The sequence below is a fragment of the Callithrix jacchus genome, chromosome 1 (assembly GCF_049354715.1).
Source record: "Callithrix jacchus isolate 240 chromosome 1, calJac240_pri, whole genome shotgun sequence".
Taxonomy (NCBI): domain Eukaryota; kingdom Metazoa; phylum Chordata; class Mammalia; order Primates; family Cebidae; genus Callithrix; species Callithrix jacchus.
Genome location: NC_133502.1, coordinates 182,191,721 through 182,214,943, shown reverse-complemented (window position 1 = coordinate 182,214,943; position 23,223 = coordinate 182,191,721). Strand labels below are relative to the sequence as shown.

General features: G+C 55.2%; 1 protein-coding gene across 2 annotated transcripts in view; it reads left to right on the top strand.

The window, feature by feature from the left end:
• Window positions 1–23,223, top strand: part of FAM163B (family with sequence similarity 163 member B) — a 32,232-nt gene that overhangs the window by 1,117 nt on the left and 7,892 nt on the right. The gene's annotated exons all lie outside the window — the stretch shown is intronic.

The following is a 23,223-nucleotide window of genomic DNA, read 5'->3' as shown; positions in this document are numbered from 1 at the left end:
AGGCCCAAATTCATGGACCCTTCTGCAGGGTAAGGGGAGTATCCTTGAGGCCTGAGCCCCAGCATTCATCCTGGCACCTTCCCCAGAAAGTAGGAGCGCAGGCAAGCCAGCGGGCCACCCTGCCAGCCTTCTCCCTACATTTCCCTCAGCCCTGCCAGCCCCAGCTCTTCGTGGCTTCTGGGGAGAGCAGTAACTGCCAACCCCCAAAAAGTTCCAGGTTGCTGGAAAAGCACCCTTGCCCATCTTCCCACCTTCTCCCTCCTTATAGAATTGAGAGTGGAGTAGAGGTGACCAGGGCTCACCCACCTGAGCAGGTGAGAACCAGCACTTCCTGGGCTGGGCAAGGACTGCGTTTAACTCTTGGTGCACTGGCTGCAAGCTTCCTAAACAGCTTAGGTGCTGGCGGCTTTTGAAAAAAATCTCACCCTAAGGCTCGGGGGCCCAGGAAATGTGGGGTTTTGTTCATTCGGTCTTGCACTTGCTGGCAGTTTGTTGAGTATCTGCACGATGCTATGAAAAAGACCCACAGGGCAGACTTTGTACCCTGGATCCGGCTGGGTTTTGGTTTCCCTGTCAGCCGAGTTTCCAATGGGGCTGGCTGGTCTGGACTCGCTTGGAAAGCTTGGAAATGGCTCCTGAAGGATATGGGGGTCTGGGAAGGATCCACAGGCTCTCCCAGCCTCTGTGCCCCAGTGCATGGGAAGGGAGTGGGAGCTCTGGGGTGCATTGCTGGATTCTCAGGACGTGCCAGCACCGCTCAGAATGCTGGCACACAGAGGCAGTGTCTCCAGCCTCGCCTCTCCAGCAGGTAAGGGAAGGAACCCCACAGAGCTCCTCCTAGCCTTGAGGCTGGAGTCCCCAGCACACATCTGTCGTGCCAGTTCCGTCAGCAAACATGAACAAGGGTGCCTGGGGAAAGGTGGGCACAGATGGAGAAGTCAGGACTCATCTGCCAAGTTCTGTCCACCTTTCTGGGTGACCTTGGGCAAGTCACTTTCCTCTCTAATCCTCAGTTTCCCATGTACAAAATTATGGGGGGATCATTTAATGTCCCCTCTGAGCCATTGCAGCTCTGTTCATCGAAGTCCCGGATGGAGTACGGAGGCTGGCAGGAGTGCAGCCCCTTCCTTCCTGCCATGGTATTGAGGGAGCACAGAGTAGTTGTGAGATCTTCGGACTGACCTGAGTCCAAGCCCCCGATCCCTGCCAACACTATTCCCTACTCACACATGATCACCCCAGTTTTGTATATTTAGGGGCTGACTCTATATTCCTGACTCTTCTGGTGCTGGTTCTGGGTGAGGCTTCACAGCATGGGGACCCACCCCTGCAGTGAGACCTCTGGCTCCTGCCACGTGGTCCTGCCTCTGCAGCCTCATGGCAGCGAGCTCCAGGGAGAAATAATTACAGCACTCGGGAGGGGAGAGATTTATTACATCTCTGTCAATTATCTCTGACTCTAAAGTCTCAGGGCAGGAGGGGAGGCTGAGTAGCAGCCAGGCCCTTGTCCTGTCCTCCACTCAGCTCCTGGCCCCACTTCCCTCTCCAGAGTAGCAAGTCCTGATCTATGTGTCAGTAAAATGGCAATTTGTGTGGCAAGGAGAGTGGGTTCCAGGCCAGACCACAGGCACATCACTCGGCACCCCCATCTGCAAAACCGAGGGTGCTTCTGCCTTCCCTGCTGGCACATGTGGCACTGGGACAACTGTGAGCCTGGGTGAGAGGCTTTTCGACCCTGAGAGCATGTGGTCCCTGGGCCACCCTGCAGAGCTCACGGTGGGGCTGGGGGCTTCCCAGCCGCTGCTGCCACACTTGGTGCCAGTGTTCCTTGTAGTGTCTCTCCCTTTGGATTTGCTCCAGAGGGGATTTGAGAGTTCTGAGGCTTCAGTGTTTGCCAGCTCCTTCCCTCCACTGCAGAATCCTCCCGCAGCCCTTGGCCTCAGCCCCGTTTGCTGGGGGCTGCTCCGGAGGGGAAGGACTCCTGTGGCCCATAGGGTGAAGTGAGCTGGTGGAGGCAGAGTTCGAGGCCCGGCTTTGCTGCTTTCTGGTTATGGGACCCTGGGCCAGAAGGTCTTGGGCTGGGAAATGGAGACTGTGCCTCCTTCCCTGGGGCCTCATCAGTGAAGGAAGGGGCTGGAGAGGCAGGTGGGGTCCAATTTGGCCAGGCTTCTAAGCCCTGCTCAGTAGTCAGGCTTTATGCCACAGTCCACAGGAACCAGGCCTTGTGAGCCTGAGGGACATGGTCAGCTCTGGCCTTTAGGGGACACTCTCTGGCCACACCATGGGAAATGACTTGGAGAGGGGCACTGCAGACAGGAGGCTGGGGAGAAGGGAAACAGTGGGGGCCTGGACCAGGGTGGTAAGGAGAGGGCAGGTGACAGGCATGTGGGGGGCTGGATGTTTGTGTGGGGGTGGTGGGAGACAGCCTAGGACTGCGCCAATATCACACCTATACCACTCTCAGGCAGCGCTGGGCACTTGGGATGGGCCGCCCGCAGGCAGTGAGGATGCAGCCCCAGGGCCAGGGAGGACCGTTGTTTCAGCAGGAGCTCAGCATCAGTGTCAGAGCCGGCATCCCACTGGGCTGGGCGTTGCGCCTGTGCTCTGGGTGCTCCCGGCCCTCAGGTAGGCATGCCTGTGGGAGTGGGTCCCTGCCAGACCAAGCTATCACCTCCGCCCTTGTGCTCAGTGTTCCCAAGTGGCAGAGGTGGAAGAAGGTGGCAGCAGCTGGGAGGCTCAGGTGGAGGCCGGGCAAGGACAGGGACAGAGGACCCCAAACAATCCAGGCTCCCAGGGCCACCAGCTCATCCACCACGTTCCCTGGCTACTGAGGGTGGAGGTATGGCTGACTGGACAAGAGCACAGCTGCTGGAGCCGAGCAGAGCCGTGTTCTATCCAAGCTGTGTGTCCCTCGTGAGGTTTCTCAGCCACTCTGGGCCCCAGGTTCTTCATTCATAAAACAGCAATCATTACATCTGTCACGCAGGATGTGTCAGCTTACCTCCCAGCCAGCAGACCGGGAGAAGAGCCCATGCCCGGCTGAGCCCTAGCAAAAACCTCCTCCAGGCCAGGTCCCCCCCAGGCAGCCCAGGCCTGTGCTCACTTCCTGGCTCTGCCGTAAGGTGGCGTCAGGGCCAGCGGGCCTCAGACTGCACCTGGCAGGCAGGCAAACCCCACACCGTGGGGCGGCTTTAGCTCCTGACCTCAGTGTTCACAAACAGAACCATCGCCACCTCCACCTCTGTTCCTCATGAGCAGGTCCACAGTCTCTGTGTGCAACAGGCTGGCCCTGTCTGGGAGCCGGGCCTGCTGGCAGGTCCCAGATCCCTGGAGAATCATCCTCTCTTTTGTAATCATCCTCATTTGCATTTGCTGTATTTGGCTGCACTAACTTATAGACATGCATCTGAAATCACGCTACTCCAGATGGGGGTTGAGGACCAGCAGCAGCAGCAGCCCTGGGAACCCGTGAGAAACGCAGGTTCCCAGGCCCCCAGACCTGTTGTAACCTGCCCCCAGATGATTCCTGTGTTCGTGGAGTTTGAGACTCACCGTCTACCATGGCAGAAAAGAGATTCTACTCGCATAAAGCAAGGGGGACTGTCTCCCTCATGCTCCTTACATATTTAACTAACGTATATTAAGTTTGAACATCTATTAAAGGGTGTTTGAATAAAAGAAGCACATGCTTTCAGTAAGAAAAACCAGGCAACTCAGCTGTTGTTGGTTGGCTGTTTTTTTACCAAGTAGAAGTCCCCGGTTTCCTGGGTGTGGCCTGCCCCCCAGTGCTCTGCTGTGTCAGCCACACGGGCACCCCCAGGGGACCAGTCTGTGTGTGTCCCCCCGTCCTTTGACTTAACAGGTCTTGGTTATGTCTGTGTGTCGACACCCCGGTCTGTCATGGATTTAACTGGACTCATCAGTAAACAGGGATGTAGGTCACGGGCAGGTTTTGTTTTCTGTGTGTGTTCATTCTATATACTTGTTCACTGAAGTGATCACCCAGGGAAGGATTTCATAGTTGGGTGAGGGATGGGCAGTGGGAATAGAAATAAATAGGCTGGGCGTGGTGGCTCACATCTGTAATCCCAGCACTTTGGGAGGCCGAGGTGGGTGATCACTTGAGATCAGGAGTTCGAGACCAGCCTGGCCAACATAGCAAAACCCTGTCTCTAATAAAAACAAGCAACAAAAAAATTATCTGGGCATGGTGGTGTGTGCCTGTAATCCCAGCTACTCAGGAGGCTGAGGCATGAGAGCTGCTTGAACCTGGGAGGTGGAGGTTACAGTGAGCCGAGATCACACCACTGCACTCCTGCCTGGAAGACAGAGTGAGACTCCATCTCAAAAAGAAAGAAAGAAAGAAAGAAAGGAAAGGAAAGGAAAGGAAGGAAGGAAGGAAGGAAGGAAGGAAGGAAGGAAGGAAGGAAGGAAGGAAGGAAGGAAAGCAAGCAAAAGAGCAATATAAGAGCAGCTGTCCATGGTCTGGAAGATGGGTGCAAGGTAGCAGATGCCCCAGATTCAAAGGAATGTATGTACACTCTGGGCTGGAGCAGGCAGGGAAGACTTCCTGGAGGTGGGGCTTGAGCTAAGCTGGGAAAGATGAGTGTGGAGCAGGGAAGGAGCTGGTGTGGCATAGACAGGGGCTCCCATCATCACTGGGAGTGGGGAGGACTACTCCGTCAACTTTGGCTAATGATCAGTGGCCCTGCTAAAGATGCCCCTGGATTTCCTCTACTCCCTTTGAGGATAGGTGAGAACAGGCTGGGCCTCTTCCCCATCATCTCATTGCCTTTTAACTTTCCAAGCTGCATTATGGCTGGGGTGGGTTTTCCCACCTGCTGTCCCCCGACTCCCATCCCCTGGTCTCCATCCCGCTCACCAGCCATGCAGACCCTCTGCAGTTCCTGCCAATGCATCCCCCTAGCGTTAGCTCTGATTATTTTGCCAAGAGTGATCTGAGGCATGGGCGGAAAAGGCTGGCTTAAGTGGGACGTGCTGGGGACGTGCTGGACCCGCAGCAGTAGGAGAGGAGGCACCTGGGAGCATCAGAGGTTTCTCTGTAGCATTTGTCAAGGGCCTCACCTTTGTGTTTGAAATGTCATGTTTACATCCTGTTTTCCAGTCCTCCAGTTGGCGTTTGCAAATGCAGTCTCACTTGATACATTAAGGAGCTTTGCTAAAACAAAATAAAGATGTTCATTTTCCCAATCCGAAGGCGAGCACCTGCCCAGCCCAGGCGCCCTTTCTCCCTGGGCCCACCTCCCGGGCTGGCCCCTCCTCCGCCCCCGGATCCCAGCAATCTTGGCTGGAAGGAGGACCACATTTAGGGTCTGAAATCCCTAATACAAGTCTTGCCTCTGTGTGTTTCAAAACCAGCCACTGCTTTAAGAGGGCTGATTCTGGGATATAATGATTCGATTCTGGTTCAAAGGCAGACAGGAAAAAAGGTCCAATATTTTACCAGAAAAATATCAGCTTCTCTGCAACATTATCAACTGTGAGCTTCTGGTGTTTACCTGTGTTTAGAGTTTGTTTGGTTAAATACTCATTATGCAGAAGCCTCCTGCCTCCGTGTGAACCCATTTACAAAATTAAAATAGAGTCAACTTTAATTTTGCGTTCATGGAACTTCCCACATGAGAGTTCCCTCTAATTACTGAACAGATCTCTATTTCAAAAAAAACTGTTTTCCAGCCCAGAGTCTTCAGCGATCACTCGTGTGGTCTTTCTTGTCCTCTCTGGGCTGTGCTGTCCTGTTTACTGCTGGCCCTTCTCTTCCTTGGAACGCCCATCACTGCCCAGGCGCCCAAGGGGGAGGGAGGAGCATTGGGGGAGGGAAGCAGGAGGACAGAGGAGCAGGGAGGGCATGGGGGGACGGGGCGGGGGTGAGGGCAGGTCCGCAGAACCAGCCAGATGCTCTGAACAGTCACAGCGTGGGACCCCACAGCTCAACCCCACCTGGATTTGAACTCTTCCATCTGGTGAGCGTAGGCACAGTACTAACCCTTTCGGTGCCCTAGTTTCCTGGTCTATGGGAACAGGCCCAGCTCTTTCCCACTTGCAGGGTGATGAGGACTCTCTGTCATCACCCCTGGGACATGCTGGGCTCAGGTAGAAGTGTGGCAGATGGCACTTGATGTTATGCTGGGGGTCTCTGGGCATGGCTGGAGACAGGCCCTGCCAAGTGGCCCCTGTGGCAGTGCCAAAGCTCCCTGTGTGGCAGTGTTCAAACCCTGCTTAAAACCATTCCCAGATGAGGATAGAACCCAGCCCCGTGTGGCCTGTAGAGCCCCGCCCAGGAGAGACCTTGCCAGTCCCCAGCTTCTCTGCTGGTCCTCCCTGTGGCACTCCTGTGTGCCAGCTACTGCCTGTTTCTGGAAGCCTCAGAGCCCCTTCCTCCCTGAGGTTCCTCCCAGCTACTCCCCTCTCTGCCTGAAGGACCTCCTGGCCAGTGCCAGGTCCCAGCTTTCATCAGCCTGATGCCATGGTGGTCAGATGGCTGGGTGTTTTCTTTGGCTGTGGTTCCTCCAGACCAAGACACCCCATCATTAGAAACAGAGATGGCGTCTGTTTTCCCATCAGGGTCTTCCTTCACAGCATTCAAATCCAGCAAAACATCCTCAGGGAAGAAGGATGTTTCTTCTAAAAAACCCTCTCAAATGCAAGACAGATCCTTTCAACAGCATACCTCCACTCATTTAAAAATGGCTCAGCCCAATTTATTTAAAAAGGAAAATTAATCTTAAAAAATTGCTCCAGGCAGGGACTTTGCTGAAGCCTTGGTCAAAGACTGCCCAGGGCAGCGGAGTTACCTGCATAAGTTATCGTAGAATTGCTGAGTCGGCTCCAAAGGTGTGCCCTGCCCAGAGAGCTCAGAGGCTCAGGAAGGGAGCCCAGTGGGTCTTTGTAAGCCCTGTGCCCAGGATGGGGTGGTGGTCAGGGCTCCGGGAGGAGTGCATGAGTGAGGGATGGGTGACAGGTCATCAGCTCACACGCTCTGCTGCCCTCTGGGGCTCTGCTTCCAGACAGCCTGCAGGCAGGTAGTGCCCTCCCGGGGGTCCTCATAGCTGGCACTTGGGAGAGAACTTGGGGTGACCTCAGGAAGGAGCAAAATGTCTAAAGTTCAGCCAGGAGCTCAAGGCAATGAAGCGGCCCCCTACCCCTCACCAAGGGAGAGTTGAGTCAACGGCCTTGGATGAATTGTTATTTGCTAGGGGAAGAGGGATAGGGAGCATCCGTAGCTGTTCACTGAGCATGCGATCACACCAGGTGTCTTCCAAAGTCCCTTCCGAATCTAAGAGGAAAGGAGTCTCAGATTCTGAGCAGCCATTGGTTCCGTGTTCTGATTTTATAAGACTCTAAAATGTGGCTTTCAGACTCTGGGAGTCTGTGATTCCAGGAGCTTAGCCAGCCTCTCCTCAAATCCCATGAGTCCTTGGGCTTCCACCCATCCTTTTACCCTTTGGTTTCATTCACGCTCCCACCCCATCCTACTGCAGACCCCCTCTAAAGCTCCAGGGAACAAGCTGGGCCCAGCTTTAAATGAGCTGCAGGAATCTAGAGGCCCAGCTGCAGGGGCCATCTAGGGCTTCCCTCATAAGTGCCCGGTGCCCTGGGTGCCACTGAACTGAGAGTGGGTGGCATCACAGGGAAACAGGGGCACCGTGGCATATGCCCCTGCCCTGGCTGCCATGTGGGCCAGTCTCTTTGGGACTGGCCAGGCTGCTGGACTCTACCTTTGCCCCTGCATGCTGCTCTTCTTCCACTCTCAGCACTACACACACACACACATAAGCACATAGATACACACAAACTCGCACGCAGACATACCTGCACACGGACCACACCCACACATGCACATAGACACATACACATATGCACGCAGCCCATATTCACACACACATGCATACACAGATGCACACATGTACACACTCAACACTCGCATGCACACACGCCACACCCCTTACACATTGACACACAAAGGCACACATTCACAATCACACACAGATGCAAACACAGACACAGGCTTCACTCATGCACACAGACCACATGCATGCACACAATGCACATGCACACACATGCACACACAAACTCACACTTGCACATGCACACAGGCCATGCCCATGTACAGAAACACATTCACACACATGCACACAGACAACACACATGCACACATGCACACATATGTACACAAACACCACACACATGCAAACAGACATACACAGGCACACAGACCACACTCACACTTATGTATGCACATACACACTGACACACTAGCACACACATGCATACACACAGACCACACAAATGCACACACACTCATACTTGTACACAGACATGTATTCATGCACATACACACATATGCACACAGATGACATGCACACACGCACAGACAAAAACACACTTGTACATGCATACAGACCACACACAAGCACACAGACACATGCACATGCTCACACATGCACACACTTACATGAACACATGCACAGACACATGCACAGTAACACATGCACATAGACACATAGACACAACTTGCATACACACACATGCATGCAGGTACATGCGGACACACATTCACATACATGTACACAGACACATGCATACACAGATGCACACATGTACACACTCAACACTCGCATGCACACACGCCACACCCCTTACACATTGACACACATACATAGGCACACATTCACAATCACACACAGATGCAAACACAGACACAGGCTTCAGCTGCTGTCAGGCTTGCAGTGGGGTCCCATGGCCCAGGTTCCCTTTGTGGCCGATGCAGCACTGTGTGCTGGGATGGGGAGCCCAGTGGAGGCCTGGGCGGGCAGGAAAGCTTCCCAGACTAAGTCACGTCTGAGCTGAGAACTGAGCAGGAGCCTGAGGTGACCATGTGAGGGTTGGATGGCAGTTCCAGGTCAATGGAGCAGTGTGTGCAAAGGCCAGGAGGCAGAGGTGGGCTCTGTACAGGTGAAGCATTTAAAGGCCAGAGTGGCTGCAGCCCAATCGGGTCAGGAGGAGGGTGGGAGACTCAGCTGAAGGTGTTGGGCTCAGGCCAGGTAGACGGTGCCCCCAGGACAGGGATTTGAGGACCACTCACTGGGAGATGGCTGAAGGACCCTGGGGGGCCACTGCCTGCATCCAACAGTGGCAGGCTGGCACCCTTCCCCTCCATCTGCCCTAGGCTCTCCCTGACCGGCAGGGATCTCAGGGTACCTCTGTTCTGAGCAGCCTGGGAGGGGCCACTGAAAGGAGCCCTGGGAATCAGGCACATGAACCAGCAGCCCAGGTGTTCATTTGCCACCTGTTTGCTGGTGCCTTGAGTCCTTGTCCCCAGTGCCCCACCTGTGAAATAAGATGAGGACTTCTGTCTCTAGCTCTCAGGATGCTCTCTGGGGAGATACAGACCCAAAAACTCAGCTGAAACTGCAGTGTGCTGAGGAGCACGAGTGCGTGATTCTAATTCACCACGGACATGACAGTCCTGGGAGAGCAGTACCCCCGCTCCCTGCCTCCCTCCCTCCCTTGATCCCTCGCTCCCTCCTTTCTGCCAGCAGTGGGTGCCTGGCTCCTGGGCAGAAATTGTCCAAGTGCCCCAATTGTTGGGTTGAGAGCCCCACCTCCTCACCTCAGCACAAGCAGCACACAGCTGTAGCCATGGAAACTGCCTGTAACCTTGTGAACAGCTAAAATAGACATTATATATTTTTTGGTTTGTTGTTTTTTGTAATACACACACACACACACACACACACACACGTATGCACTCCTCTCATTTTCACACTCCCATGGTGATGGGTAAGGATGCATAAGGTCCAGGGTTGCCATGCAGAACGTGCCTTGCACCCCACCCTGTGCCTTGTTCCATCCCCTGCCTGCTCTGAAGGGACTGGGGTCTCCAGGGGGAGAGCCTCTTAGGAGATGCTGTCTCCTCCATCCCGCCTCTTACAAGATAAGCCTGGCTTCACCCAGTCCCCACCTGGCTTCTGGGGTGGCCTCAAAGCTGGATTTTGTGGGGTTGAAGGCCCAGCAGGGAGCCCCAGACTGGCCACTTAGATGTTGTCACTGTGGCTCAGGTTGGGACCCAAACCCAGTGAGAAAGTCAGAATCCACAGTGGCAGGTCCAGACCTGTGTGTCTCAGGAGCTGCACTGCGGGCCCTTCCCCTTGGACTAGTCAGGAAGAGGAGACGGTGGAAATGCTGCTCTTTATCTCCCTTTCATTTTGGAAGTTTGAAGATCGCACATTCCAGGTTGATGGCCTTTCTTTTTTTTAGCACTCGGAAGGCACCACTTCACCGTCTCCAGCAAGGAGTCTGCCGTCGTCCTCACCTTCGGCGGGTAGCGGGGCCTGTAGGTCATGCGGCCCTTTTCTCTGTGTTTGGATTTCTCTCTTCAGTGCTGGTTTTAAGCAATTTGACTGTAATGTTCCATGGCGTTATTTTCTTCCTGTTTCTTGTGTTTGTGTTTTGTTGAGCTTTATGGGCCTGTGGGTTTATAATATCATCCAATTTAGAAATCGTTTCAGCCAATATTTCTTCTGATTGTTTTTTGCACCAGCCCCAACTTCTTTGGAGACTCCAGTTACACCTCTATTAGACGGCTTAAAGATCGCCGCCCCATTGCCATTCTGCTTGTGCTTTTGTTTGTTGATGCTTTTCTCTCTGCTTCATTTTGGATGGTCGCGGTTGCCCTCTGCAAGTTCACTGATCTTTTCTTCTGCAGTATCTAGTCCGAGGTTAATTCCATCCACTGCGTTTTCACCTGAGGCATTGTTGTGTTTTCATCTCTAGAAGTTTAGCTGGTTCTTCTTCATATCTCCTGTGTCTCTGCCTGATGTACTCAAGCCTTCCTGTGGCATTTTGAATGTATGAGCTACAGTTAATAACTAGTTTAATGCTCCTGTCTCCTAATTCCATCACCTGTGCCACTTCCGGGTTAGTTCCAGTGAGTCGATTTTCCATTCATTATGGTTTGTATTTTTCTGCTTCTTCCCATGCTGGGTAACTTTTTACTGGATGCCAGACGTTGTGAGTTCCACCTCACTGTCATGTTGCAATACTTATCTGTGAGGCCTGTTCTGGGATGCAGCTCAGTTATTGGGAAACAGTTTGATCCTTACAGGCCTTGCTTTTAAGCTGTGTTAGGCAAGACTAGAGCAGCTGTTAGTCCAAACCCTCCTGAGTGCTTTTACTCAGCGCTTCATGAATGAGAAGCTTTTCCTGATAGGTGGGAAGAGAAACTATTTCTGGACCTGTAAGAGCTTCAGATATTATTCCCTGGAATCCTATCAACTGGTTCTTTCTCTGGCCTCAGGTAGTTTTGCTCACATTTGAGTCACTGTTTAGCCAGCTACTCATGGGGGACCATCTGCAGAGCCCCATGGCTATGTGGTCCCTGCAAGACAGCACACGCCTCCTCAGTCTGTGTCCTGTGACCTCTGTCCACTTTGGCCTCCTTGGGCTGTCAGCTCTTTCCACAACTCAGGGAGACCAGCAGGCTGCACCTGTGCTCCCTGCACATAGCTGGAGGGAGCTGGGGTCACCGCAGGGCCCTCCTTGTCTCTCCCCCATGGCTTGAGGGGTGCTTTCCTTTGTCACCTGATGTCACCTTCAGGCGAGAAGGCAAGCCTGTAACCCCATCTTGGCTGAAACTCTGGTTAATGCTGCTTTTCGTAAGAGTCACCCCACACACACCAACTATGGGGTGACTTCTACTGTCATCTCCATTTTATCAAACCTAAACATGGAGGGATCAAGAAACTTAGCCAAGGTGATATACATTCTGGATTCAAGTGGCCTCCACCACCTGCTCCTAGACAGGAGCGTGGCAAACTCAGCCTCTGGTTCCCCAGGACTTCTCCCTGTTCCCCATCAAACCACCACCGAGCGCTGTTAGTGCTCCCTCCCACTCATCCTCCCACCCCTTTCTCCCCAGCCCACCACCTCCTCTCGCCTGATGACCATGACAGCCTCTGAATGGTTTCCTCCCACTCTGCCTCCACGCCCACCCTGCCATGCCCGCCTTGCACTTGCAGCCACAGAGCCACTCTCGAAAGCAAAACTGGTCCAATTACTCTCCTGGCCAGCCCCCTTCTGAGCCTTACCCTGGACGCGTTCACCCCTCATTCAGCTGAGAGTCACCAGGTACCCACCATGGGCCCAGGACACCATTCCAGGCACCAGAATAAAGAGACCGAGCCCCCTTCCTCAGCAACTCAAATTCCAGAGGGAAGAAACAGACAGTAAATGAACGTATAATATGTCAAGTATGGGGTAAAGGCACAAACAAGCAGGTTAAGGGGACAGAGAACAACCATGGGGCGGGGGATATTTTTGATACATGGCCTGGAAGCTGTAAAGTAGGGGGAAGCCACTGTGGGAAGGGTGGATATGGGGAAGAAAGGTGAGCCTGAGGCCTGACCCTGGGCCCCTTCACACTTAGAGGTCAGGAGAGGAGGAGGAGCCAGCCAAGCGGGGAGGGGAAATCGGGGAGTGCACGATGCCCCAGAAGCCAAGGGCTGTGGCCCCTTGTCCTCAAAGCGTTGTCTGAGGTTGGGCACCAGCAGCACCAGGTGCTTGTTAGAAATGCACAGTCCTGGCCAGATGCGGTGGCTCATGCCTAGAATCCCAGCGCTTTGGAAGGCTGAGGTGGGAGCATCGCTTGGGGTCAGAAGTTCGACAGCCTGGCCAACACGGCAAAACCCTGTCCTCCTAAAACTACAAAACTTAGCCAGGCACGGTGGCACGCACCTGTAGTCACAACTATTCTGGAGGCTGAGGCAGGAGAATCACTTGAACCTGGGAGGTGGAGGTTGCAATGAGCCGAAATCGCACCACTGCACTCCAGCCTGGGCAACAGAAGGAGACTTTGTCTCAAAAACGAAAACAAAACAAACGCAGCCCCGCTCCCCAGGCAGCTCGGTGACATTCAGATGTGGGGAAGACTGGCCTGGAAAGAGTTTCAGAGAGGAAGGAGCACCGGGCTGTGGCAGGGGAGACAGGGACACGGCTCCAGGAAGGCTGGCTTAGGCACTGCCGCCCTGCTGCCCACCGGGTCTCTGCTGACCTTGCCCTTCTTGTTTCTTCCTGCGCTTACGCGCCAAGCAGGATGAGCTTCTCCAGGTCCTGCCTCGCTCCGCCTGCCTCTGGGCCTTTGCACGTGCCATTTCCTACATGGGGGGCACTTTCCCATCTTCTCACTACTCATCCTCAGGTCTCAGCATCTGAGCCACTCACTCAGAGCCACCTCTCCTGGCTGCTGCCCCTGTTAGCACTCCCCATTCTCCCTCCCTATACCCCTGCAATCACCAGTGCACATTCATGTCCCCCGGCAAGACTCAAAACTCCACAAAGTCAGGGACCCAGAGCTGGGCCCAGGATGCAGTAAGAGCTCAAGGAATATTTGTTGCTGAATGGTTGATATATACTATAAATGCCAACCATGTGGTGCAGGCAATGGATGCTACTAGAGCCCAGAAGAGAGAGCCATCTCCAGGGGTGGGAATCAGGAAGGGCTTGCTCAATGAGCATGGGGACAGATGGCCAGGAATCTCAGTACACAGAGCTGGAGGGGAGTTCGAGGTCCTGGGACTGGCACTAGCAAAGGCCCCGATGCAAGAAAATGCTACGGTGGTGGCTGGGAGGCCAGAGGAACAACATTTACCAGACAAGTCTAAAGGGCATTGGGGCAGTGTCAGAAGTCTAAATCAGGGGCAACCTTGGAGGACCCAGGACATCAGGTGTTTGGGGACTAGATCAGGGTCTGTGTTCCAGAGATTCCTTGGATGGACTAATGGGGACGTCATAGGGGATAGAAATGAACTGCAAAGATAACCTTGCCGCTGTTCAAGGGTGCAGCTCTGGATATGGCTGCTGGTGTGGGAATCCAAACCGCAGTTCGGTTTGTGGCTGCTGGGATGAGACGCCAAACCACAGAGCGGTCTGCACAAGCTGCTCTTGTTTTGTTCAAACATCGTTGAGGTCCTACCAGTTGGCACAGTCACAGAAATGTCCCTGCAGGCCCAGAGCCTGTCCCACATGGGCCACTTCTGTCATCTCCTCTCACTGGGAGCCTGTGCCGTCCCATGGATCTCGGGGTGGCAGAGGGGGAGTGGCTGTGGCTGAGATAGGCCTACACTGGAGCTCACAGCCCAGTCTTAGAAGGGAAATTCCAAGGAGAGGTCAGTGAGGCACCATCAAAGCCACCAGCACTGCCAGCCCATGGGTGGTGTCTGAGGTCCGGGGCTGGGGTGCACATCCAGCCTGCCAACAGCCCATCTCCCTAGGCCAGGATGAGGCAGGGACCCTGGTCCCAGCAGTGCACTGTGCTTGGCACACAGCTGGCTCTCAGCATCAGAGAGGAGGGAGGCAGGAGGGAGGAAGGCTGGAGATTGTCATAATTCTCCTGTTTTAGAGACAAGACTGAAGCCATGTTTGCTCTGATGCTCATCAGGAGAGTATGGATTCCTGCCCAAGTCTTTCTGCCTCCTGGGCACATGTGGACACAGTGTCAGAGGCGTTCGGGCCTGGGAGGGAGAGGGGGCACCAACAGGCATAAGCACAGGCTGGCTGGAGCAGGGGCACAAAGGCAAGAGCCTGGGAGCAGGGGCGTGACCGCAGCTGGCAGAGGAGGCAGTGACGGTGGCTAGGCAGGGGGTGGCAGAGGGCATGGATGGCAGTGGACAGATTCTGAACTCTGGAGCTACTCAGGAAACTAAATGGGCGGAATTGCTGGAGATGAGATACAGGAGGAAACAGCCGACTCCAGGCGTCACCTTGCTTGGTTGGCTGAGCGAGAAGAGATGCCGAGATGGGGGAGTCCGCCTCCTGCTGGCTGCGTTTCCTTGGCAAATCACTTCCCTGCTGTTCGCTCATCTGCAAAATGGGCACCTCAACATGGGGAAAACCTTCATCAGGTCCCAGCATGACCCAGGTCCCTGTAAAGACCCACGAGGGGCGGCTCTGCTTCCTGGTGACCTGCACCGCGCAGGCGCACAGCACTCACACTCCCTGTCCTAACTCAGAGGGCCTCGGCCTGGGCTGCACCCATAAAGCTAAGCAAGTATTGATTCCTGGGCCACCCCGGAGCTTGTCCTGTCAGTGCCTGGGATGCTGCCGGGTCTGGGGCAGACGTAACTGCCTGAGGTAATTTGAGTGTGCAGCCAGGGGTCACTCAATTCTCCTGCCTCAGCCTCCTGAGTAGCTGAGATTATAGGCATGAGCCACCACACCCAGCTAATTTTTTTTTTAGTAGAGATGGGGGTTTCACCATGTTGGCCAGGTTGGTCTTGAACTCCTGACCTCAGGTGATCTACCTGCCTCAGCCCCGCAAAGTGCCACGATTACAGCCCCATGCCCAGCCCCCTTCACCCTTCTTCTGTGAGGCCCTCAGCACAGCCATCGTGGGTGTCTTCATGGAAGAGGGAAGGCACTCGTCTATGCCTCCAGGCTGCCCATCCGCCTGACCAGTGGGGTGGACATTAGTGGCTGCTAGACACACCCTTGGTCTCCCTCTCAGACTGCCCAGGAGTGAGCTCAATTCCGAGTCCAGGTTGACTTTCCCAGGGCGTCCGAGACGGCAGAGGGGGGTACATCGCCGCTCCCTGGAGTGGCAGTCGTGACTCCCTTACATAAGAAGTCCTGCAGGGGCAAGCACCTTGCCCCTCTCAGGGTGCTTGGCTCCAAGGAGCTCCACCTCCGCCAGTGATTCAACTCACAGGCATTTATGAAGCACCTGTTGTTTACCAGGCCCATGCATCAAGGTGAGGCCAAGAGCCCACCCTCATGGAGCTGGACTTAAGGTCACAGTGTCCTGGCCAAGGGAGCAGCTCCAGAAAAACAAGGAAAATGAAGCAGGTGGGCCAGGCTGGGAGCAGTGGGCATCCATGCAGGCTTCCTGGAGGAGGCGAGGCCTGTCTTAAAGAGCCAGGAGTCAGTCACCTGGAAGGGAGAGGGCAATACCAGGGGTGCCAGGGGTATCCTGGGCCAAGGGATGGTCCCTGAGGACAGTGGGCTCATCCTCAGAGCGGTCCCTGTCCTCACACAGACAGGATGAGGTGAGGGTCAGGTTGGACCCACTCAGAGGAGCCAGACTTGCTTCGGGCCACCCTTCAGGACTGTGGTTCTCCCATGTGCTCCTGCGCCCGCAACATCGGCATTCCCCAGGCACTGGGGAGAAAGGCATCTTCTCCACACATCTGAGTCCGAAGCCGCAGGGTGGAGCCCGCAGTCAGGTTTCAGTGCATTCAGGGGATGCTAGTGCAAGTTTGAGGGACAGGCCCCTAGGGCGGCACGGGGAGGACTAGATGACCTCTGCTGTGGAGAGCTCACACCAGCTGTGGAAACAGCTTGGCAGGGTCCCCTGCAGGGAGACAAGCCAGGAGGAGGGGGCAGGACGAGCTGGTGTGTGCGTGGCCCCAACAGGAGCAATGTGGGTGTCATTTCAGCCGCAGTTACTGCCCCCTCCCCAGACACCCAGGCGGGCAGGGCCCTGAGGCTGGGCCTAGGTGTCTCCGGCATCCAGAACAGCACCTGGTTCCTGGCGTACATAAATACCAAGCCTGCTGTGGTGGTCCCAGGATGGAGAGAATTGGGAGGCAGGGGCCCAGTGCCAGGGGATGGCAGGCACCTGCCACCACAGAAGAGGCTGCCCCAGCCCTAGTAGGCCAGCCGCTTGGCAGAGGGTGGTCATGGCAGGGCAAGGTAGACCCAGAAGGGAGGCAGCCATTCATGAGTGGGGTGGGCTAGGCTTGGACCTTGGAAGATAGACCAGGATGTCCCAGTCGCTGGGCCCTACCCTGTCCAGAGCCTGCCTGCCTGCTGAGGAGCCCAAGGAGAAAGCCTTTCTGCCAACGCAGGGGACAGAGCCAGTGACTTCAGAGCTGGTGCCTTTCTCAGTATCCCAGGAAGCTTCCTTCACAAAAGGCAATGGGAGTATCCAGGTTTCTTTCTCAACCTGGCCCCTTGTGTTCCATGTCCTGACTGAGAATGCTGTTCTCTGGGCCTCTGGACACCCAGCAGCCCCTCAGGCAGAGGAGACCTTGGTAAGGGCTGGATTTCTTGGCTGGGGGCAGAGTTTACTGGCCGCACTGCTGGCTGGGGTCTGGGGTGCCTTCCATGTGTCTGCTAGTTCTCAGGCCTCTCTAGGGACTCCAGGCATGTTCCTGCTGAGCAGATTCTGTCTGCTCCTCTCTGTGAGGCTGAGTCAGAAAGGGCCTTACTGAGCATCTACGAGTTTTACTGAACATGAACTCGAGGTGCTGGGCCACTCTGGAGGGTAGAGGCCTGGAATCGCATCCAGGCCGTGCTTCCTCCTTCTTCATGCCTCAGTTTCCTCATCTTTGCATGAGGATGCTCATAGCGCCCGTGCTGGCCATGCCTATGGGGTTCGTTGAAGCACTGGGGAGCCCCCAGCCTGGCACAGGGCTTAGTTATGTGTTTAATAAAGAAGAGTTCTGGTGGTTCCAGCAAGTCCTGGCCTGGCCCTCCATCCTATCTGCCTTCCAGGCCCTGAACTGGGACCAGGAGCTACAGTCAGTTCTTGGAAGAGGAAGTTAAAAAAAAAGAAAAGCAGCAGAAAGGGTTTTAAGAACCCAGCTTCTGCACATTGTTATTTTTAAGAGAGAGAAAATGCCAGCTTTGTCGGCAGCTGAGCTGGGACTTGCCCAGGGTTCTCAAGCCCCACCCTCCCACCCCACATTTCCTGATTCATGGCTGGGGGATCAGGAAACCACAGCCCAGAAAGTTCTTGATGCATCTCATCTGCCTTCTCCTGGCGGTCCGGAGCCCTGGCCTGGCCTGCAGCAATGTGCTGCTATTCCCGCCTCCCCCAGGAAACAATGGGGACCAGGCAGGTGAGGGTGGAGGCCATGGGGACAAGACTCCAGCTCACTCAGGGCCTGCAGTGCAAGTGTGCCCAGTGGCCCCCACTGCATTGAAATCAGTGCCAATGCAGCCCTACTGTGTGCATGAACTGTGCCACCCCATGGTGGCCGGAGAACTGCAGTGGGAAGCCAGGCTCTTGCCTTCATGGAGCTTAGGTCTGATGCAGGGAAGATGGCGAGTTTACTCTGTCCCTACAGGCAAGCTGAGGTAGGGGACAGAGGGAAAAGGAGAGACATTCGATTTGAAGTGGCACACCATGTTCACCCTGGAGCCCTCACCCCTGACCATTTGACCCTGTGCTTTTCTCTCCCTGTGCCAGGCTCCTTGGCTCTCTGTTCTTGTCTGTAAAATAGGTGTAATAATAAACCTTGCCTGGGCTGTCCAAACAATGAAAGGAGACATTGGTGAAGGGTGCCATGCCCTCCTGGCACAGAGGTAATGGTGCTTGGCACAGGATCCTGTGCTTATTATTAGGAGACATGGGGAGCCATGCAGGGTGTTTGAGTGAGGCAGCAACCTGTTTAGACTTACAGTTCAGGAACTCCAGTGGGGCAATACAGGATGGCATGGGCAGAAGCCCCAGGTCATGGAATTTCCTAGGTCCTTGGGAGATTGCTGAGCATTCTACTTTTTGAGCAACTTTCTCTGCTGTGTTGAAATCACCAATGCCAACAGTTGCAGGGCCTGCCAGAGAGATCGGCCTGAACCATAGGCTTCTTTAGGGATGTGCATAAATATTTCAGACCATGTGGTATTTGGAGCAGGAGAGGTCTGGGGGTTTCTGGGAGAAGCTGCTGAGCTCAGTACCCAGAAACCCAGTCCTTTTCCCTTCTCCTATCCCCTCTACCAACAACTTGGTGCCCACAGCCATTCAGGGTACCTAGCCTGTGTCTCACTCTGCAGCAGATGTGTCAGTTGACCCTGGGCAAGTCCCCCTCTCTGGGGGGCACAGACACCCATCTGCACAATGAGTGGATCAGCAACATGCTAGATCTGTCAACACGCTAGATCCCTCAACATGCCAGATTCTCCAATAAGCTAGATCCCTCAACATGCCAGATCCCTCAACATGCCAGATCCTCCAACAAGTTAAATCCCTCAACATGCCAGATCCTCCAACATGCTAGATCCCTCAACATGCCAGATTCTCCAACACACTAGATCCCTCAACATGCCAGACCCTCCAACATGCTAGATCCCTCAATATGCCAGATTCTCCAACATGCTAGATCCCTCAATATGCCAGATTCTCCAACATGCTAGATCCCTCAACATGCCAGATTCACCAACATGCTGGATCCTCCCACATGCCTGATCCCTCAACATGCCAGATCCTCCAACATGTTAGATCCCTCAACATGCCAGATCCTCCAACATGCCAGATCCTTCAACATGCTAGATCCTCCAACACGCCAGATCCCTCAACATGCCAGATTCCCCAACATGCCAGATTCTCCAACATGCTAGATCCTCCAACATGCCAGATCCTTCAACAGGCTGGATCCTCCAACATGCTGGATCCTCCAACACGCCGCATCCCTCAACATGCTAGATCTTCCAACACACTAGATCCCTCAATATGCTAGATCCCTTAACATGCTAGATCATCCAACACACCAGATCCTCCAACACTCCAGATCCCCCAACACGCCAGATCCCCCAACATGCTGGATCCCCCAGCACACCGGATCCCCCAGCATGCCGGATCCTCCAGCATGCTGGATTCTCCAACATGCCAGATCCCTCAACATGCCAGATCCTCCAACATGCCAGATCCCTCAACATGCCAGATCCTCCAACATGCTAGATCCCTCAACACGCTAGATCCTCCAACACACTAGATCCCTCAGCATGCCAGATCCTCAAACACGCCTGATCCTCCAGCATGCTAGATCCTCCAACACGTTGGATCCCCCAACATGCTAGATTCCCTGACATGCTAGATCCCTCAACACTCTAGATCCTTCAGCGTGCTAGATCCCTCAACACATTAGATCCTTCAGCATGCTAGATCCTTCAGCACACTAGATCCCTCAACATGCTAGATCCTTAAGCATGCGAAACCCCTCACACGCTACGTTCCCTCAACACGCCAGATCCCTCACCCACTACATTCCCTCAACACAGTAAGTAGATCCCTCAGCACACTAGATCCCTCAACATGCTAAATCCTTTAGCATGCTAGATCCCTCACATGCTACATTCCTTCAACATGCCAGATCCCTCACATGCCACATTCCCTCAACACAGTAAGTAGATCCTTCAGCCTGCTAGATCCCTCAGCATGCTAGATCCTTTTGCAGCACTGAGCCCACCCCCCCCCAGAGTCTGGATTTCACCTCCTTGGATCACGCAGTCCAGGTATACCCTCCTCTGGGCAAGCAGGACTTGGAGCCAGAGGCAACAGCTACAGGCCTGACAGCAGCGGCCACAGTTCAAGCTATATTTTTCCAAGTTCTTCTCCAGATCTTTCTGTTCAAGGGCCTGGAGTAGCACAGCAGCCTGCCTGACAGAAGGGCCCTGCAGGCTGGGCCTTCCACCAGCATGATCTATTTGAGCGCCTCATGGCACTGCCTGCTGCTCTGCCCCTGACAGGGCCAGTGGTGCCCCCATCTCCTACCATCCTCGACTCGCTAGATCCTCCAACACACTAGATCTCAGCAGAAAGGGGCTGGTACCAGCTAGTGGTTCTCGAGCAGGGTCTGAGGTTCCCTGGCGCCAAAGCAGGGAGTACCACCATCTCCCCCATCACCTCACAGCTCAGGGTGTGGGGGCTTCTCACTTTCCTCCGTGGCCACTCCTGGCCTCCTGCCTCACTGAAGATGGCAGCAGTGAGGTCCTGGCAAGCACTGGGCTCCCACCCTTCCCTCCTTGCCCCTCATTCCTCCATCACCTTTTTTTCTTTTCTCTCTCCCTTTCTTCTCTCTGTTCCCAGGAAAGGGCCTCAGGGATGCCATTCTGAGAAAGTGGGGTTAGTTGGATTGGGCAGAAGCTGGGGTTTGAGGAAGGCCTGACTCTTAGGGTGATGGTCTGAATGCCCACCTCCCTCAGACCACCCAAAGCTCCAGCTGGGAGTCCCAGCCATGTACGTGGGAGACACAAGCTCCAGCTCCTCTCCTCTTGGTCCACAGCACCCCTCGACTCCCCTTCCCAGCTCCACACCATGCCTGTGGTGGGTCAGGCTGGGCTCCAGCCTTGGGTCGCCCTGGTCTCAGGCCAGCTGAAGCTGTCTTCAGTGTGGTCTCTATGGCTTGGACTCCAGACAGGCATGGGCTTTGAGCTCCAACCAGACTCCTTAAGGAGCAAGGACAGGTCTGTTGGGTTGGATTTTCTGTTGCTCAGTGGATCATCTCACTCTTTTGGCCTCAGTTTACTCCCTAGAAAATATGGGTCAGGCTATCTCCTTGCAGAGATATGTCGGAGCCCCTGCTTCCCCAACAGCCTGGGGAGTGGGCTCTTGCCGCAGTTCACACCACCCCCTGGGGAAAGCCGCCTACGCTGAGGGGTCCCGGGGTGAAATGAGATGAATGCTCAGAGTTCCATGAAGCCTGGCTGTGGTCACAGTGGTTCTTACAACCCCTGATATGGTTGAATGACAGCTCTGAGAAAGGCAAGGACCCGCTACTCCCAGTCACACCCCACCCCTGCCTCACTCCGACCCAACTGCCCAGTTCCGCCTAGCCCAACGTGGAAATGGCTTCCGTTCTTCAAGAGCACAGAGGCCCTGGGCATCACCATTCCCTCTTTTGTGCCATGCACACACTATGCACCCTGCTCCCACTGGGCCATGAACCACAGACTCTAAGAGCCTGTCCATGGTACTGACCCCAGGGTGCCCTTCAGCTGGGGTCTGGGGAGAGCTTCTAGAAATCTGTGGAACCCAAGAAATGACCAGCAAAAAGCCATTGTCCCTGTGCTCTTTCTGGGGACCCCTCAAGGAATCCAGGCAACCAAAGGGGCAAACCCTGGGCACGGAAGAGTTTCCCAAACACAGAGCTCCCCACTCTGTGCTAAGCCCGGCAGCATCAGTCCCCCTGCTGGGGGGGTGGGCAGGGGGGCCTGACTCACTGCCCTCTCCCCCCGCAGCTGAGCTGGGGCTAGAGCTGGGAAGGCAGACATTCCAGGTGCTGTTAGGAACTGCCTTCCAGGCCCCCCCAGGCCCCATCCTGCCAGCCCAGCCCCAGCTGGGCTCTGGATAACGTCTTGGAGACCAACCTCAGCAGTGCAGGGCAGCCGAGCACTTCCTCGTCTGTTTATTACTGAAGCCGGCATCTGGGAACCCGCGGAGCATGAAATTAGGAACAAATGTGCAGGAGGTCTAGACAGGAACTCTGCGGGCTGCGCTCCGATCGAGGACGCCGGGGCCCTTGGGCTTCCAGGTAGTGGGAGCGCCTCTGTAACCAGACAGATGTGTTTGTGGAGGAAAAGGCATTCTGAGTCTCCGTAAGCCCTCGACGAGACGCCAGTGTGGGGAGGAGTCTGACCGTGCAGCCACAAGCTTGGGTTCCAGGCCCAGCTCTGCCCTGGGCCCCCAGGGCGGCCCACTCTACCCTGGCCTTGGTTTCCCTATCTGGAAGTGATGGGCACCCGCCTCACCTGGTTGGAGGGGCTGCCTGTGAAGCCGTCAGATTGCAGGGCCCCTGCAGCCTCTCTGCAGTCAGGGACTCCGTGTGTTCTCCAGGCTCCCCGTCCTGCGGCCCAGTGGGTTTGGAAGGGACAGGGCTGGATGAGCCAGAGGGCACGGCCAGTGCCGAGGATGCCGGTCTTGGCTTCTCCCTGGCTTCTACGAGGAGCGCTGGGCATCTCAGGTGAACAAGGCAGACAGAAGCTTTCCTTAAGCATAGCACCGGCCCTGCACCATGCAAGGCAGTGGCGGGGGTGGGGCTGGGGCACAAACTCCACAGGCACTAGAGGCTCCATCCCCTCAGGCTTTACAGCAAGTGAGGGGGATGCGGCAAGAGGGACAGAAAACTAGCAGAATCTGAAATTCGGCACAGGACATGTGGCCCAGATGGCAGTGAGCAGGGGTCTCCTGCCAGGGAAAGGCGGGTGTGAGGAGGGGGCTCCTGGGGGAGGCAGGTGGAGGCCAGTGTCTGGCTCTGCTGCCAGGTGTTTCCTGCCCATCCCCTTCCCCTCAGTTCCACACCATTCGGTCCTCGATGCCGTAGGAGACAACTGAAACTTTTGAGTGCAGCTGGCTCTCCCTGCCGGCTGCTGAGATGAGACAGAGCCCTCAGAAGGGGACTGTTGCCTGCGGCCCTCAGAAGGGGACTGTTGCCTGCCCGGGCCCCTTCACCACAAACTCTGTGAATGGGGGCAGGGGACGCACGGGGA